Source organism: Stegostoma tigrinum, chromosome 6 (assembly GCF_030684315.1).
Source record: "Stegostoma tigrinum isolate sSteTig4 chromosome 6, sSteTig4.hap1, whole genome shotgun sequence".
NCBI classification, from domain to species: Eukaryota; Metazoa; Chordata; class Chondrichthyes; order Orectolobiformes; family Stegostomatidae; genus Stegostoma; species Stegostoma tigrinum.
The window spans coordinates 81,441,589-81,458,421 of NC_081359.1; the positions used below are offsets into that span (position 1 = coordinate 81,441,589).

At 44.2% G+C, this 16,833-nt stretch overlaps 1 protein-coding gene across 6 annotated transcripts in view; it reads left to right on the plus strand.

The window, feature by feature from the left end:
* LOC125453068 (protein furry homolog) overlaps window positions 1–16,833 on the plus strand; it is a 301,124-nt gene that overhangs the window by 25,430 nt on the left and 258,861 nt on the right. The gene's annotated exons all lie outside the window — the stretch shown is intronic.

Genomic DNA, 16,833 nt, shown 5'->3' on the forward strand with positions numbered 1-16,833 from the left:
AGTAAACACCGATCATTGCGTTTTCTTTAGACACATTCCTTTTTGTGGATAATGATTTGTAATTTGTTGAATAGTCTTTTTTTTTGTTTCCAGTTATCTCTCAAAATCAAAATATCATAGATGCAAATATTTCTCATTAGATGTGGAGGAATTAAGCGAGGTCTGTTTTGATTGAATTCCCGCATCAAATCTGCTTTAAGGCCTGCACTTGCATTGCAATCCAGAGTAGTATTTCCTGCCTTTATTGGTGTTTAATCTTCATAATGGGAAAAAAGTCCTTGCATTTAAAGCACAACAGTAGGGTGGGATGATTTGGTGATAATTGTTTTTATCATTACTTCTTAGAATTGTGTTGTTCTATAGGCAATATTTTTATGTGTATTTGTTAACCATTTATTTGACTACAAATGACAGGTGGCGGGCGGATCCTTCTATTTCATTTGGCTGTGATGGATTGTTTTAACATAAAAATAAAAGATTTAGATAGAAATTACGTTATGCGTTTTAGTGTTTCTGCAAGGATTTTATTTTGAAGTTGTTTATTTTGAACTTAGAAATTAATTCTGAAACGTTGTCATGTATAATCCTGGTTCTAATATTTCATTGATTTAGAAAGAGGCAAAATAAAGGAATGAGAAGGTTTTTGATAGGGTACACACAATTCGTCGCAGATTAATCAAGTAATGATAGACTGCTGCATAATGTATTAAACAAAAATAGTAACAAAATATGTGCATTTAAGAATTAACCTGAGTAATTAGTAGTCAGTGTCATACATTCTGTCTCTGCACTCTGGCTTTAGAATTGTTCGATTTTTGTCAGACCTCCTTCATGTTTTTGCCCTTCAAAATATTTTAATATGTTGCCCAATTGAGAGCTACTGTGATAATAGTTTAAAGTGATCTAAACTGATGCTATAAAAATATCAGTACAGTCCAGGATATTGACACGAGTGTTCTATGCTATCTGCAGTACCTGTAACTATGTTAGGTTTTTGTATAAAATGTTTGATTTGTTTATATTGGACATTGTCGCCCTCCATAAACTTGAGTTCATCCAAAACTCTACCCATGTCTCAACTTGCAGCAAGGTCTGTTCCCCTCTCACCCGATGCTCACTGATCAAAATTAGCTGCCAGTGAAGTAATGACTTTTAAAATTGTCTGCCTTATTTTTCAGCTCGCTCTGTAGCTTTGTGCTTTTTAATCCATGTAACCTCCCCCAACCCTCCTAATCATCTGACATTCAATATCCCCTAATTCTGACAATTTGTGCATTTCCAAACATAATTGTTCCACCATAGGCCCCGATCTTTGAAATCCTCCCACCCCACCATCCAATTCATCTCACTGTTGCCCTACCTTGCTTTTTTCTTTTAAAACACTTCTTAAAACCTCTGACCTAATAGTGCCATATGAGGCTTGGTGTCATCCTTTGTTTTACAGTGTTGTTATGAAACTCCATAGCACATTTCATGTGTTAAAGTCACAATATAAATATAAAGTCTTTCACGTAAACTGCATTTACAACACTGACCAGCTTTGATTTTAAGTCCATTCTGAACTGTTGTTGATATAATTCTTAGCCATTAAACAATAACATAACAATCAAAAGGCCTGCTAACATTTCAAATTTCAAATTTACCTTTGCAGCCCACTCCTTTTATTCATGTTGTAGTTTCGACTTTTCTTGAGCAGAGGAAATGATGACTATTTTATTTACATAGAATCAGATTATACAACACAAAAATGGTTATTCGTTCAAACAGTCCATGTTGGAGTTTACACTTTTCATGACCCTCCTCTTTTTTATAAATCTGACTTTTAGCAACATAACCTATTCCCTTCTCTGTCATGAGTTTACCTAGCCCCATTTATATAATTTTCTATAGCCATTCACAGTGGTAGCATATTCCATGTTTTTGCCACCTTTGTAGGTAAAAATGTTACTTCTGATTCCATGTTTGATTTCTTGGTGACTATCTTAGATCGATGGCTTCTAGTTTGCCCATTCCCACAAGTGGAAACACTTCTTTGCTTCTTTTTCTCTGTACCCTTTAAAAACATGTCAGGAGATCAGTTGGAGACATCTGAAGGATACCACTGTCAGTAGCCCACAAGTCTGTGTTCTAATTCACTGGTGTCATGTACTCCGAGGGCATTCAGTTTGAACACTTTGACACTATTCAGACATGGAGAGCTCTTGCCTTTATTGCAGTGGCTGCATTTCCATAAGTACAGGGGATTATTGATTGCTCCATTGGTTCAGGCAAGGTGCCATCAGATAACTCTGCTCTGTTTACCAATCAAAAGGGAATTCCATGCAGTGTACGGATCATTTGCTGCCACCTTAATTGTGCTGTGTATGTGTGTACAAGATTTTCTCAAAGCTGCTGTGACTCCCCTTGTCAGCTATGTCTACCACAATCAAATATGGATCATAAATTGCCCGTAGTGTTCAGGGATGTGTGGATTATAGGGGGATGGGTCTGGGTGGGATGCTTCAAGGGGCAGTGTGGACTTGTTGGGCCGAAGGGCCTGTTTCCACACTGTAGGTAATGTAATCTAATCTATATGTGACTTGCTGCATGAGGTATTCCATCCTTTCAATGGAGATGACCATCGGGACAAATGCCTGAGGTTTCATGACACTCCTGCTAATGAAGAGGCTCCATTATCAAAGCAAGTGTGCACACTGACTCTGGAAATACAGATACATGTTCACATATTTCTTGCTGCTTCATGGTTTCATTTTCACTGATTACTCTCAGGGCTCATCAGCTGTATCCAGCTGTACAGAGTTGGAATGTTCTGCTTATTCTGAAGAGCACTTTCCGCTCTGGTACATGCTATTACTCATTTGTAATGTGCTTCTCAACATTACCCACCCATCTATCAGTGATGCTAGATTTACCAAAGTGTGTGTGTCTCTGGCCTGTACTGTGGGTGCTCCTACATACCAAGGCCTACATCAGTTCAAAAGGCAGCTCACATCATCTTCTGCAGGGTAGTTGAGGATGGATAATAGATACTGGTCTTAGCAGTGATGTTCATAACACATGAATGAGTTTTAAAAAATATCCCTGCAGGTGGACTGTGCACAGGATTCATATAATAGTGTATCCTATGAGTGCTGGTCCTCCTCTGGCTTCTCCATCATCAGTTGTTTTTGGGAGCTGAAATACTCCCGCAGGAGATGAATGACATGTTAGTGCTGAAAGTGAACAGGTCTTGTTGTACCTTTTAGTAGTGTCCCTATCTAAGCCAGGATCCTGGGTCCAAGTCCCAACTGCTCCAGAGGTATGTAAAAATATCTCTGAACAGGTTTAATTAGAAAATATAAAAGTGCTCATACATGTTTCCAAATTAGTATTGTGCAGATCATGATATTTTAACACGTTAGCCTCAGTAATCTGGACTGGAGGCCTGGGTTCAAGTCCCAGAGCTGTGTAAAACATTTCTGAACGAGTTGGTTAGAAAAATAGGTTAAATTTTAAAAATTAAAATCTACATTGGATATGAGTGTTGTTGGCCTTGCCCAATTTTTGCTTACCACTAATTGCTATTGAACTGATAGGCTTAGAATGTTTTAGGGTCAGCCTAGTTGCCCACATTGACTACAAGATCACAGCACATGTAGGCCACGGCAGTAAGGATGGCAGATTTCTCCTGCCCAAAGGTCATTAACAGCTGCCCTTGACAAGATGGTGGTGAGTCACTTTTTTGAACTGCTGCTACTCATGACTGTAGGTATATCCACAGTGATACAGGGAAGTGGGAGTGGATGGTCCAGGATGTTAACCCAACAGTCGTGAAGGAATATCAGTGTAGTTCCAAGTCAAGATGGTGAATGCATTGGAAGGGAATTCGTAGGTGGTGGAGGGAGTAAATGTTGAAGGTGGTGGATGGATGACAGTCAAGCACATTGCTTTGTCCTGGACAGTATTGTGCTTTGAGTGTTGCTCCAGCTCCATTCAGCTAGGCAAATGGAAGGTATTCCATTTACACTCCTATCTTGTCATAGAGTCATGAAGGTATGCAAAACTGAAAAAGGTCCTTCAGCCCACTGGTCCATGCTGGTCAAAAATAGCCACCAACCTCTTCTAATCTCATTTATCAGTACTTGCCCATAACAATTTTTGACTTGGCAGGCAATTGCACATCTAAATACTTCTTAAATGTTGTAAGGGGTTCTCCGTCAACCACCCCTTTAGGCAGTGAGTTCCAGATTCTCACCACAGTCTGAAAAACATTTTCCTCGACTCCATTCTAAACATCCTGCCCCTTACCTTAAATTTATGCTCCCTAGTCATTGATCCCTCCATCAAGGGGAACAGCCACTTCCCACCAACAATATCTATGCTCCTCCTAATTTTATATATCTCTAAACATGCCCCCTCTCAGCCTCCTCTGGTCCAAGGAAACCAACCACAGTATACCTAATCTTCCTTAGAAACAAAAATTCTGCAGCCCAGGCAATATCCTGGTAAATTTCCTTTGCACCTTCTCTAGTGCAGTCACACATATTTAATATGGATTCCAGAACTGCACGTAATACTCTAGTTATAGTTTAACCAATGTTTTTTACAGTTCCAGAATTTTAAAATTCACTAATGGGACGTGGGCATCATTGGCTGGCCAACATTTATTACCCATCCTCAGTTGCCCTTGAGAAGGTGATAGTGAGCTGCCTTCTTGAACCACTGCAGTCCACCAGACATAGGTTGACTCATAGTGCCCTTAGAAAGGAAATTCCAGGACTTTGGCCCAGTGATAGTGAAGAAAGGGCAAGATATTTCCAAGTTAAGATGATGAGTGGCTTGGAGGGGAACTTGTAGATGGTGATGTTCCCATTTTATCTGCTGCCTTTATCCTTCTAGATGGAATTGTCATGGGTTTTGAAGGTGCTGCCCAAGGGTCTTTGGTGAATTTCTGCGGTGCATCTTGTGGGTAGTAATAGCAGTATGCACTGAGCGTCGATGGTGGAGGGAATGGATGCTTGTGGCTGTGATGCCAATCAAGTGGGTTGCTTTGTCCTCAATGGTGTCAAGCTTCTTGAGTGTTTTTGGAGCCGCACCCATCCAGGCACGTGGAGAGTATTCCAGCACAGCCCTGACTTATGCCCTGTAGATGGAGGACAGGCTTTTGGGACCCAGTAGGTGAATTACTCACTGCAATATTCGTAGCCTCTGGCCAGCTCTTGTGGTCACTGTATTTATGTGGCAAGTCCAAACGGGTTCCTCATTGATGGTAATCTCAAAGGTGTTGATAGTGGGGGAATTCGGTAATGGTAACACTGTTGAATGTCAAGGGACATTCAATAAGATTGTCTCTTATTGGAGATGGTCAATTTCTGGCATTTGTGTGGTGCAGATGTTATTAATGATTGCCAGCCCAAGCCTGGCTAGTGTCCAGGGAAAACCCCAAAGTATTTTCGATGCACAAAGTCTGTTCTGAAGAAGTGTCACTGGACCTGAAATGTTAACTCTGCTTTCTCTTCATGGATGCTGCCAGACCGGCTGAGTTTTTTCCAGCAATTTCTGTTTCTACCTATTGTCTAGATCTTCTGGTGTTTGAACATGGACTACTTCAGCATGTGAGGAGTTGCGAATGGGGCTGAGCATTTTTCCAGCCTCGTCCCCATTTCCGACCTTATAATGGAAAGAAGGTCATTTGATGAAGTAGCTGAAGTAGGTTGGATCTAGGACAGTATCCTGAGGAATATGTGCAGAGATGTCCTGGAGCTGAGATGACACACCTCCACTAAAAATCTTGCAAATTGCTAGGTACAACTCTAACCAGTGGAGAGTTTGGATTCTAGTACTCATTGATTTCCGATTGCTCGGACGCCTTGACACCACATTCGGTCAAATACTGCTTTGCTGTCAAAAGCTGTCACTCTCACCTCATCTCCAGAGTTCAGCGCTTTTATCCATGTTTGCACCAAGGCTACAGCGAGTTCAGGAGCTGAATGGCCCTGGCATAACCCAAATTGGGCATCACTGAGCAGGTTATTGCTGAGCAGGTGTTGCTTGATTGCACTGTTAATGACACCTTCCATCACTTTACTCATGATCACAAATAGACTGATGTGGCAGCAACTGGCCAGAGTGCATTTGTCCTGCTCTTAAACTCTCTGCCTCAGCTCATGAAGAAAAATATCCATATGCTTTCTTAACCACTTTATCTACCTGCCCAGTTCCTTAAAGGATTGGTGAACATATGTACCAAGGTCTGTCTGATCTTCAGTGCTTCCCAGGCTCCTGCTGTTAATCATGAATCATTAGGATTTTCTTTTATTTTATGTATTATTCTTTTATGCCCCCTTTTTTTGCTTTCCTATTTGCCTTTGTTGATTACCCCTTGTACATTCTGTAGTAATGTGGGGTTTTGCTATTTTGAGCCATTGGTATCTGCTATAAGTCTCCCTTTTCCTCTGTATCCAATCCCGTGTAGCCATGATGTCCAGAGTTTGCTGAATTTGTTGTTCCCTCCCTTTGTCTTGATTGGAACATGTTGGCCGTGTAGTCTCCCTTTTTCCTCCTTAAACAAGGTCTACAATGCTGACGCAGATTTACCTGAAAGTATCTGCTCCCAATCCAATCTGGCCAAATCATAGTTGATCCAATTAAAATCAGGTTTCCCCTAGTTTATAACTTTGATTTTAAAGCCATCCTGGCTCTTTTCCATAATAACCTTGATGCTATGGAGTTATGATCGTAGTCTGCAAAATACTCCCCCACTGATACTTCAACCACTAGCCTGGCTTTATTATGTAAACTTAAGTCCAGGCCCAGCTGCCTCATGTAGGACCATCTACAGACTGGCTTTAAAAAGTTCTCTTGGATATAAGATAATTCTGCTCCCCCCAGACCTCTCACATTATGACTCCCCAAATTAACACTGGAGAAGTTGAAGTTCCTCTACTGTCACTACTTATTACTTCTACATTTATCTGCATTTTGTCTAAATATCTGCTCTTTTATGTCTCTCATAGTGTTAGGTGGCCTGTATTACACACCCAGCCATATGATCGCTTCCTTTCTACATTGTTGGGTAGATGTCAGTGTTGTAGCTGTACTGGAACAGCTTGATTATGTGCGCTGGAGTGCAAGTCTTCAATATTATTGCTCAAATATTGTCAGGGTTCAATCCAAACTCCGTCTGTGATAGTGGGGACCTACAAAAGAAGGCTGATGTGGATTATCCACAAGACATCTCTGAAGATTATTGCAAGTGCTTCATTTTTATCTTTTGCACTAATGTGCTGGGCTCCCTTATCACAGAGGATGCTGATGTTTGTGGATCCTTCTCCTCCAGTGAGTTGTTGAATTTCCACAACCATTCAACACTGAATGTGGCAGGACAGCAGAGATTAGATCTGATCTGTTAGCTATGGAATTTTGTAGGTCCATGTACCACATGTTGCTCATGTTGCTTGGCATGCAGGTAATCCTGTCTTATAGCTTTACTAGGTTAACACCTGCATTTTAGGTATTACTTGTGCAGTTCCTGGCATGCCTCCTGCATTTTTCATTGAACTAGGGTTCATCACCTGGCTTGACCCAGAAGAATATATCCATAAAACTGTTCAATGAGATCAACTTTTTTCAAAGCGGAGTTCCAGTGTGAGGTTGTTGGCTTGCTCGCCAAGCTGGCTGGTTATCGTACAGACATTTCATTACCATGCTAGGTAATATCAGCAGTGCGGTCTTCAATGAAGTGCTGTTGTTCTACTCCACTTGGAATTTGTGAGCTGGTTTGTTAAGTTGGATTGTCATTTCTGGTTCTCTTTTGCATGGGTTTGTATAAGGGGTCTAATTCCACTTACTGGTTGATTGCATTACAGTTTGAAAACCAGGCCTGTAGGAATTCCAGTGCATGTCTGTCGTTGGCTTGAGCTGGGATGGTCACGTTGTCCCAGTTAAATTGATGACCTTTATTGTCCAAGTGCACTGAGATGACGGAAAGCAGCAAAATGACCCTGATGGAATTCAACCAGTATCTCTCGGCGGCCTTTCCTTGGGACAATCAGCCTTGCTGTCCATCGTAATATGCCATCATCTACATTGATTTAGTTTTACCGTGTCCAGAAAGGTTTCAATCTGGGTTGCAATGGCTCGTCTATTTCCCCCATTACCACAGCTATTTTAGTTTGATTAGGACAGGATCTTTTTGTGTCCACAGTTGGATATTGTCAGCGGTGACTGGAAGGGAGCCCAGGAAGTTCAAAACCAAAATGAACTCTTCCAGGGGAGGCACCACTGGTGAAGTATCTACAAGTGGGAGGTGGGTCAATGCATTCACATTAGCCACTAGGCTTCCTGCATGGTGTTCTAACCTGAACTTGTGCGTGCTGAGAATAAGGCCCAAGTGCTGAATTCTACAGGAAGCTGTGTGTGGCACCACCTTGTCTTCCTTCAGTAGTCCTAGCAGGGGTTTGCGATCTGTTACTGTGACAAATTCCCATCTGTAAAGGTATTGGTGGAACTTCCTTACACCAGGATGACTGCCAACCGTTCCTCCTCTGCCTGGGCGTATTTGCATTCGGCATCACCCAAAGTCTAGGAAGCACACGCTATCCAACATTCCACTCCATTGGACCACCAGTGATCCAACACTACCCTGTACCATACGGAGAGACATAGCATGTAAGCACTTAGCTTTGGTTTCAGATGGTAGTGGACCAACACCTTAGATGATGGCTGCTTTTTCACTTCCCTAAAGGGTACTTCCTGCCTATGCAACCATTTCTAAGGCTGACCCACTTTCAAAAACAGGTATAAGGGTGCCAAGATGCCGGCCGAGTTATGTTGTAATTCTCCACAATAATTTACTCACCCAAGTAAAGACCTAAGCTCCGGAACAGACGTGGGATCCGTGGCTCATTTGATCGCCTTCACCTCTAGGACACCCTGCCCCTATGCACTTTACAGTTTTTGGCCCACTCCTACGCACCTTCCAGCTCCCAGCCCACCCCAACTTGCCTTCCGACCACCTCCAGGATACCTTGCCCCTTTGCACTTTCTGGTTCTCAGTCCACTCTACGCACCTTCCAGCTCCTAGCCGGCCCCAACTCTCCTTCTGACCACCTCTAAGATGCAGTGTCCCAATGTACCTTCCAGTTCTCGGCCCGCCCCAATGCACCTTTCAGCTCCCATCCCGCCAGTGTTCATCTTCTGGTCACCTCTAGGATAGCCTGTCCCTATACCTCCCTGGGATGAAAGCTTTTGGGACGACCTATGCACTATCTGGCTTTCAGAACAATCTACTCACCTTCCAGTTGTCAGCAAGGCCTGCTAGATCTGGGGACATGTAAGACACAGTACATATGAAACAATCCAAACATAAGACTGAGTCTGCGCCCCAAGGCCTGAGGCAGAGTCCACACCTGTAGGCTGAGTCTGCATCTGAAGTCCCAAGTCCACATCCAAAGGCAGCAAACGTACACCTTTGAACATGTGTGCAAATGTTCAGTCCATCTTTGAGGCCTGGTCTGCTTGCAGAAACACAGCAGGCACTTAGAAGCCAGGCCGAAACTTGAGAATATGGCTATCCATTGGGAAGACCTGTCTACCACAGATGCCTGGTCCACCCAAAGAGGCCTAGCCCACTCAAGGAACCACAGTCAACTTGCAAAGGAACAGCTGACTCATGGAGGATCAGTCCAGAAACAAGAAAGTGAAAACACACATAAAAGTAACATGAAAATACTCAAATCTGTGCTGCAAGGAGCAAGCCTTATTACCAAGTCATCTTTACTTTGGCTCCAGAAGTAACAATACACTGGCTGTAACCAGCCAGCTCGGGGTCAGTCACCCGAATTGAGAAGATTCTAATCCCCTGGTTATATTTTTTTAGGTGGTGTTCCCTTACACTACTGCCGTCCAGCAGCCCTGTTGTGCATGAGACACAGTTTAAAAAAAAAGGTGGGCAAATAACTTTATCAACACACCACCACCAGGAAAATCACCCATGTGACCAAAGCAACAGTATCAGGCAGAGTCCCTGTAAGGGCAATGCCTATGTGAGAGAAAAAGGTGAGGGGGAGGGTAGGGGTCAAATCAAAATGGAGTTTGCGGGGTCAACAAAGAATTCCACTCCCCATGGTCCCCACCTATGCTGAAAGGCATTGAGAGTGCCAGCGCACACCACTTGCTTCTTATCCAGGGACCCCTGGTTATATTGGTCAGCCAGGGCTTTCATTATTGGCCCAGGTTAACAGCCCCAATCAATGACCTTGTCAACAAGGTCAACCTGGTTCCAATCACTGTATGTGGTCTCGTTAAATTTTTAATTCCAGATTCTTTTCAATTTAAGAACTGACATCTGTCTTGTTGAGACCTGAGCCTGAGAACCTGTGTCCCCAGATATTTTACCTCTTGGAATTACTAATTCAGTGACTCATACTGGCCAGTTGCAAACAGTCGTATCAGTGATAATGGGAACTGCAGATGCTGGAGAATCCAAGATAACAAAGTGTGAAGCTGGATGAACACAGCAGGCCAAGCAGCATCTTGTGCTCCTGAGATGCTGCTTGGCCTGCTGTGTTCGTCCAGCTTCACACTTTGTTATCTTGCAAACAGTCGTAGCTTATTGCTCTGCTGTGGGGAGGCAGTTCGTATTGGAGGCATGGGGTGGGCGTGAGGGTGATCTTCAGAGGCAATTTGTTTGGCACTGGCACTTTATACTCATCTGTTGTATTGGTAAGCAATTCTTGTTTCATACAAGCATATGGTGACCATACTTATCACAAACCTCCTTTCAGGCTTACATATGACTACAGATCTGTGGTTGACATTTAACTGTCCTCTGAAATAACCCAAGGAAGCCACTCTTGTCAAGGCTCACTCGGAATGGTTAACAGTGCTGACCCTGGAAGGGACTTCCACATCTCATCAAAGAATAAAGAAAAATAATCCTTTGAATAGTGTTGTATCCCAGGTGCTATTAGGAAGGGGTTTCTGGATTTTAAGCAAACAACGGTGAAAGAATTGTGATATACCGTAGTTCCAGGTTGAAAGGTGGATGGCTTGAATGGGAATTTGCAGGTGACAGTATTCTCATGCATCTGCCATTTGCTGCTTTGTGATGAGGGTCACAGATTTGGAAGTTGTTGAGAGAAGAGTCTTGGTGAGTTACTGTTGAAACAGAGGACCGGGTGATGAATGCACTGAAATTTACATTCATAGTGTAAATTTGGTTGGCTGGGAATTGAAATGATGTTGTATAGGAGCATAAGAGTTTACTATAATTTTTTACTGTGAAAAGTTATGCTTCAATTCTCAAATAAACAATTAATGTCCCCTGTATGCGTTTCAAACCAAAGATCTCTAGGGACAGAGCAGTCAGGCTGCTGAGATGAAATGTACAATTAAGCAATAACACAATGAACACAGTACTGAATGTCTTATTCCATTACTTTGCCTGAGACTAGTTAATGCTTCAGTTGAGCACAACTTCCCGCTTAAGTGGGGTATCTTTTAACTGCTGATGAGTTTCCAACAGAAAACCGCTGTGCCGAGTTAGAATCCCACCTGTTTGTAGCAGACTGAGACAACTTTCAGGTTTGCTTAACACAGTCAGAAGCAGTAGCTGACCAATAGAAAGTTAACAACCGTTGGTTGTTTTCCAGGATTCAAGGTAAGATTGTGAACGAGAAGAGCCGAAGATTCTTCTCACAACAATTGAAGTTGAAATTACTCATTCACTGAATGTACCCAGCTCTGGCAAGGTTAATTTTTATTGCCCTTCCGTGATTGTGCTGGAGAAGGTATTGGTGAACTGCTTTCTTCCACTCGGTGGGGTGCAGGGAAACCCATAATGCTAGAAGGTAGGGAGTTCCAGAATTTTGTTTAAACAACCATGAAAGAGTAATGACAAAGTTCCAAGTAGGAACATAAATATGTTCTTTATTAGTAAGGGAATAAAGGGTTACAGAAGAAGGCAGGAGAATGGGGTTGAGAAACATACCAGTGAATGGCCTTATTCTGCTGCTATATCTTATAGTCTTAAGTCAGAATGGTATGTCACTTGAAAGGAAGTTTGCAGGTGGTGGTGTTCTCGTCCATCTGTTGCCCTCGTCCTTATAGTGGAAGAGGTGGTAATGAGTTTGGATTGTGCTATCAGAGGAGCTTTGGTGTGTTACTGCAGTGCATTTTGTGAATGGTACATATGGCTGCCATCGTGTATCAGTAATGAAGAGGGTGCATGTTGAAGGTGGATGGAGTGCCAATCAAGGAGTTGCTTTGTCCTGTATGGTGTCAAATCTCTTGTGTTTTTGGAGCTACACATTATCAGCCAAATGAAGAATATACCATCACATTCCTTCCTTCTGCCTTGTAGATGCTAGACAGGCACTTGGGAGACAGGGGGGTGAGATACATGCTGCAGAATTGCAAGCCTCTGAATTGCTTTCGTAGCCAGATCTTTTAAATGACTGATCCAGTTCGATTTCTGATCAGTGGTTATCCCTACGATTCTTACTACAATCGATGATAATTTCATTCTCTCCATTAATAAGCCTGGCTTTTAATTCCAAATATACTTTGATGAATTCAAATCCCCCCAGCTGCTGTGTCTAGACTTTAATGCCCTCTACAACTCATTCCCCACCCCCACCCTCCAAGAAAAAAATTAGACTGGAGTGATGTGTTACTGTCCTGTACATTACTGCTATACTGCAGTCTTTCCTAATGATTAAGAGAGCGCTGGAGAAGACAGCAGCTGTCAGGAGCCACTGTGTCGTCACTATGAGAATCTTATCAGAGAGGTTGAATCCACCTTTTTGCCAGAACATCCAATGCTAAAAGCCCCGAAGGCCACAGTATTGGTAACTATTTTTGTCTCAGGCTGTGCAGGGGGAGCTTAACGGCATAGTGTAGCCTGGAGTCCACACAGATTTTCTCTCTGACCACTTTATCATTTTCACTGACTCATTTGTTCGGTGATGTAAACATATACTACCAATACCTTCTATATTTGAGTCGACATGTGAGGTAGTTGGACTATCAGAAGTAGAGTTAGGAGGATTCATCCATATCCTCAATAACCTGTACAAATATAAAACCACAACACACATGGAAACCATTAATTTGTTAGACACCACAATGATTAAATTGGTACAAAGCAACACAAAAATTAACACATCTTTGTTTCTAAAATAATGGGCACATAAAAATTCATCCTAAACTTTCCTTCAACAGACTGGTGAGGTCTAAGCCAAATAATTTTCATTGCAAATACACAAATTTATAAGATTCTAACGAGGCAGTTACTATCATTTTATGACATCATCTGATATTTCATTCTTCGATTTTAACAACTGACTTAATACATTTTCCTTTGTATAGTTGTTGCAGAATTTATGCAAACATAAGCTAGAAAATTCACATCAGTTTGCAAGGAAAGCATTATCTCAGTGTTTTCAATTTTTCCTGGCTTCTAGTTAGCAGTGTATTGTTTTTGTTGAGAACTGGCAGACTACGTCAAGGAACAAAGTGTGGAGTTCGATGAACACAACAGTCTAAGCAGCATCTTAGGAGCACAAAAGCTGACGTTTCGGGCCTAAACCCTTCTTCAGAAAAGGGGGATGTGGAGAGGATTCTGAAATAAATAGGGAGAGAGGGGGAGGAGAACCGAAGATGGATATAGGAGAAGATAGGTGGAGAGGAGAGTATAGGTGGGGAGGTAGGGAGGGGATAGATCAGTCCGGTGAGGACGGACAGGTCAAGGGGGCGGGATGAGGTTAGTAAGTAGGAAATTGAGGTGCGGCTTGAGGTGGGACGAGGAGATAGGTGAGAGGAAAAACAGGTTAGAGAGGCGGGGACGAGCTGGTCTGGTTTTGGTATGCAGTGGGAGGAGTGGAGATTTTCAAGCTGGTGAAATCCACATTGATACCATTGGGCTGCAGGGTTCCCAAGCAGAATGAGTTGCTGTTCCTTCAACCTACGGGTGGCATCATTATGGCACTGCAGGAGGCACAGGATGGACATGTCGTCTAAGGAATGGGAGGGGGAGTTGAAATGGTTCGCGACTGGGAGGTGCAGCTGTTTATTGCGAACCGAGCGGAGGTGTTCTGCAAAGCGGTCCCCAAGCCTCTGCTTGGTTTCCCCAATGTAGAGAAAGCCACAACGGGTACAGCGGATGCAGTATACCACATTGGCAAATGTGCAGGTGAACATGTGCTTGATGTGGAAAATCATCTTGCGGTCTGGGATGGTGGTGAGGGAGGAGGTGTGGAGGCAGGTGTAGCACTACCTGCGGTTGCAGGGGAAAGTGCCAGGTGTGGTGGGGCTGGAGGGGAGTGTGCAGCGGACAAGGGAGTCCCGGAGAGAGTGGTCTCTCCGGAAGGCAGACAAGGGTTTGGATGGAAAAATGTCTTTAGTGGTGGGGTCAGATTGTAGGTGGTGGAAGTGTCGGAGGATGATGCGTTGTATCCAGAGGTGGTTGAGGTGGTATGTGAGGACTAGGGGGATTCTCTTTTGGCAGTTATTGTGGGGGCGGGGTGTGAAAGATGAGTTGCGGGAAATGCGGGGGACTCGGTCGAGGGCATTCTCGACCACTGCGGGGGGCAAGTGGTGGTTCTTGAAGAACGAGGACATCTGGGATGTACGGAAGTGGAATGCCTCACCTTTTGGAGCAGATGCGGCGGAGGTGAAGGAATTGGGAATGGGGGGGTGGAATTTTTGCAGGGAGGAGGTGTATTCTAGGCAGCTGTGGGAGTCGGTGGGCTTGAAATGGACATGGGTTTCTAGGTGGTTGCCTGAGATGGAGACAGAGAGGTCCAGAAAGGTGAGGGCTGTGTTGGAGATGGCCCAGGTGAACTTGAAGTTGGAAGGTGTTGGTGAAGTGGATGAATTATTCAAGGTTCTCTTGGGAGCATGAGGCAGCACCGATACACTCATCAATGTCACGGAAGAAAAGGTGGGGTTTAGGGCCAGTGTAGGTGCAGAAGAGGGGCTGTTCCACACAACCTGCAAAGAGGTAGGCATAGTTTGGGCCCATGCAGGTACCCATGGGACCCCCCTTTGTCTGTAGGAAGTGGGAGGAATGGAAAGAGAAGTTTTTGAGTGTGAGGACGAGTTCAGCTAGGCAGATGAGGGTGTCAGTGGAGGGAGACTGGTCAGGTCTGCGGGACAGGAAGAAGCGGAGGGCCTTTAGGCCATCTGCATGGGAAATACAGATGTATAGGGACTGGACATCCATGATGAAAATGAGGTATTGGGGACCATCTCCAACACATCCCTCACCTTCCTGGACCTCTCAGTCTCCATCTCAGGCAACCACCGAGAAACCAATGTCCATTTCAAGCCCGCTGACTCCCACAGCTACCTAGAATATACTTCCTCCCACCCACCTTCCTGCAAAAATTCCATCCCCCATTACCAATTCCTTCACCTCCGCTGCATCTGCTCCAAAGATGAGACATTCCACTCCCGCACTTCCCAGATGTCCTCGTTCTCCAAGGTCTGCCAATTCCCGCCTCCCCGCAGTGGTCGAGAATGCCCTCAACCGAATCTCCCGCATTTCCTGCAACTCATCGCTCACAATCCACCCCCACAATAACCGCCAAAAGAGAATCCCCCTAGTCGTCACAAACCACCCCACCAACCTCCAGATGCAACACATCATCCTCCGACACTTCCGCCATCTACAATCCGACCCCACCACTAAAGACATTTTTCCATCCTCACCCTTGTCTGCCTTCCGGAGAGACTACTCTCTCCGGGAGTCCCTTGTCCGCTCGAAACTCCCCTCCAACCCCAACACACCCAGCACTTTCCCCTGCAACTGCAGGAAGTGCTACACCTTCCCCCACGCCTCCTCCCTTACCCCATCCCCAGACCCCAAGATGACTTTCCACATCAAGGAGATGTTCACCTGCACATCTGCCAATGTGGTATATTAAATCCGCTGTACCCGTTGTGGCTCCCTCTACATTGGGGAAACCAAGCAGAGGCTTGGGGACTGCTTTGCAGAACACCTACGCTCGGTTCACAGTAAACAAATGCACCTGCCAGTCGTGAACCATTTCAACTCCCCCCCCCCCCCCCCCCCATTCCTTAGACAACATGTCCATCCTGTGCCTCCTGCAGTGCCAGAATGATGCCACCCGTAGGTTGCAGGAACAGCAACTCATATTCTGCTTGGGAACCCTGCAGCCCAATGGCATCAATGTGGATTTCACCAGCTTCAAAATCTCCCCTCCCCCCACTGCATCCCAAAACCAGACCAGCTTGTCCCCGCCTCCCTAACCTGTTCTTCCTCTCACCTATCCCCTCCTCCCACCTCATGCCGCACCTCCATTTCCTACCTACTAACCTCATCCTGCCCCCTTGTCCTGTCCGTCTTCCCCAGACTGATCTATTCCCTCCCTACCATCCCACTTATACTGTCCTCTCCACCTATCTTCTCTTCTTCCATCTTCGGTCCACCTCCCCCTCTCTCCCATTTATATCAGAATTGTCCCACCATTCCCCTCTTCTGATGAAGGGCGTAGGCCTGAAACATTAGCTTTTGTGCGCCTAAGATGCTGCTTGGCCTCCTGTGTTCATCCAGCTCCACACTTTGTTATCTTGGATTCTCCAGCATCTGCAGTTCCATTTATCTCTAGGTCAAGGAATAGATCAATAACAATGCAGTGGCAGATATTTCAGAATACTCAGAACAAGCATTTTTTTCCTGCTATAAAGAAAAATTTGAAAGAATGGACCCACTATCTGGTTAGTGAAAGGATTCGAGAAGGCATCAAAACTTAAGGATAAACGATATATTGGTGTAGTTTCAAGTCCCATCTGCTCAGAGATGTTGTTACAAATCTGAGCACCTTGATT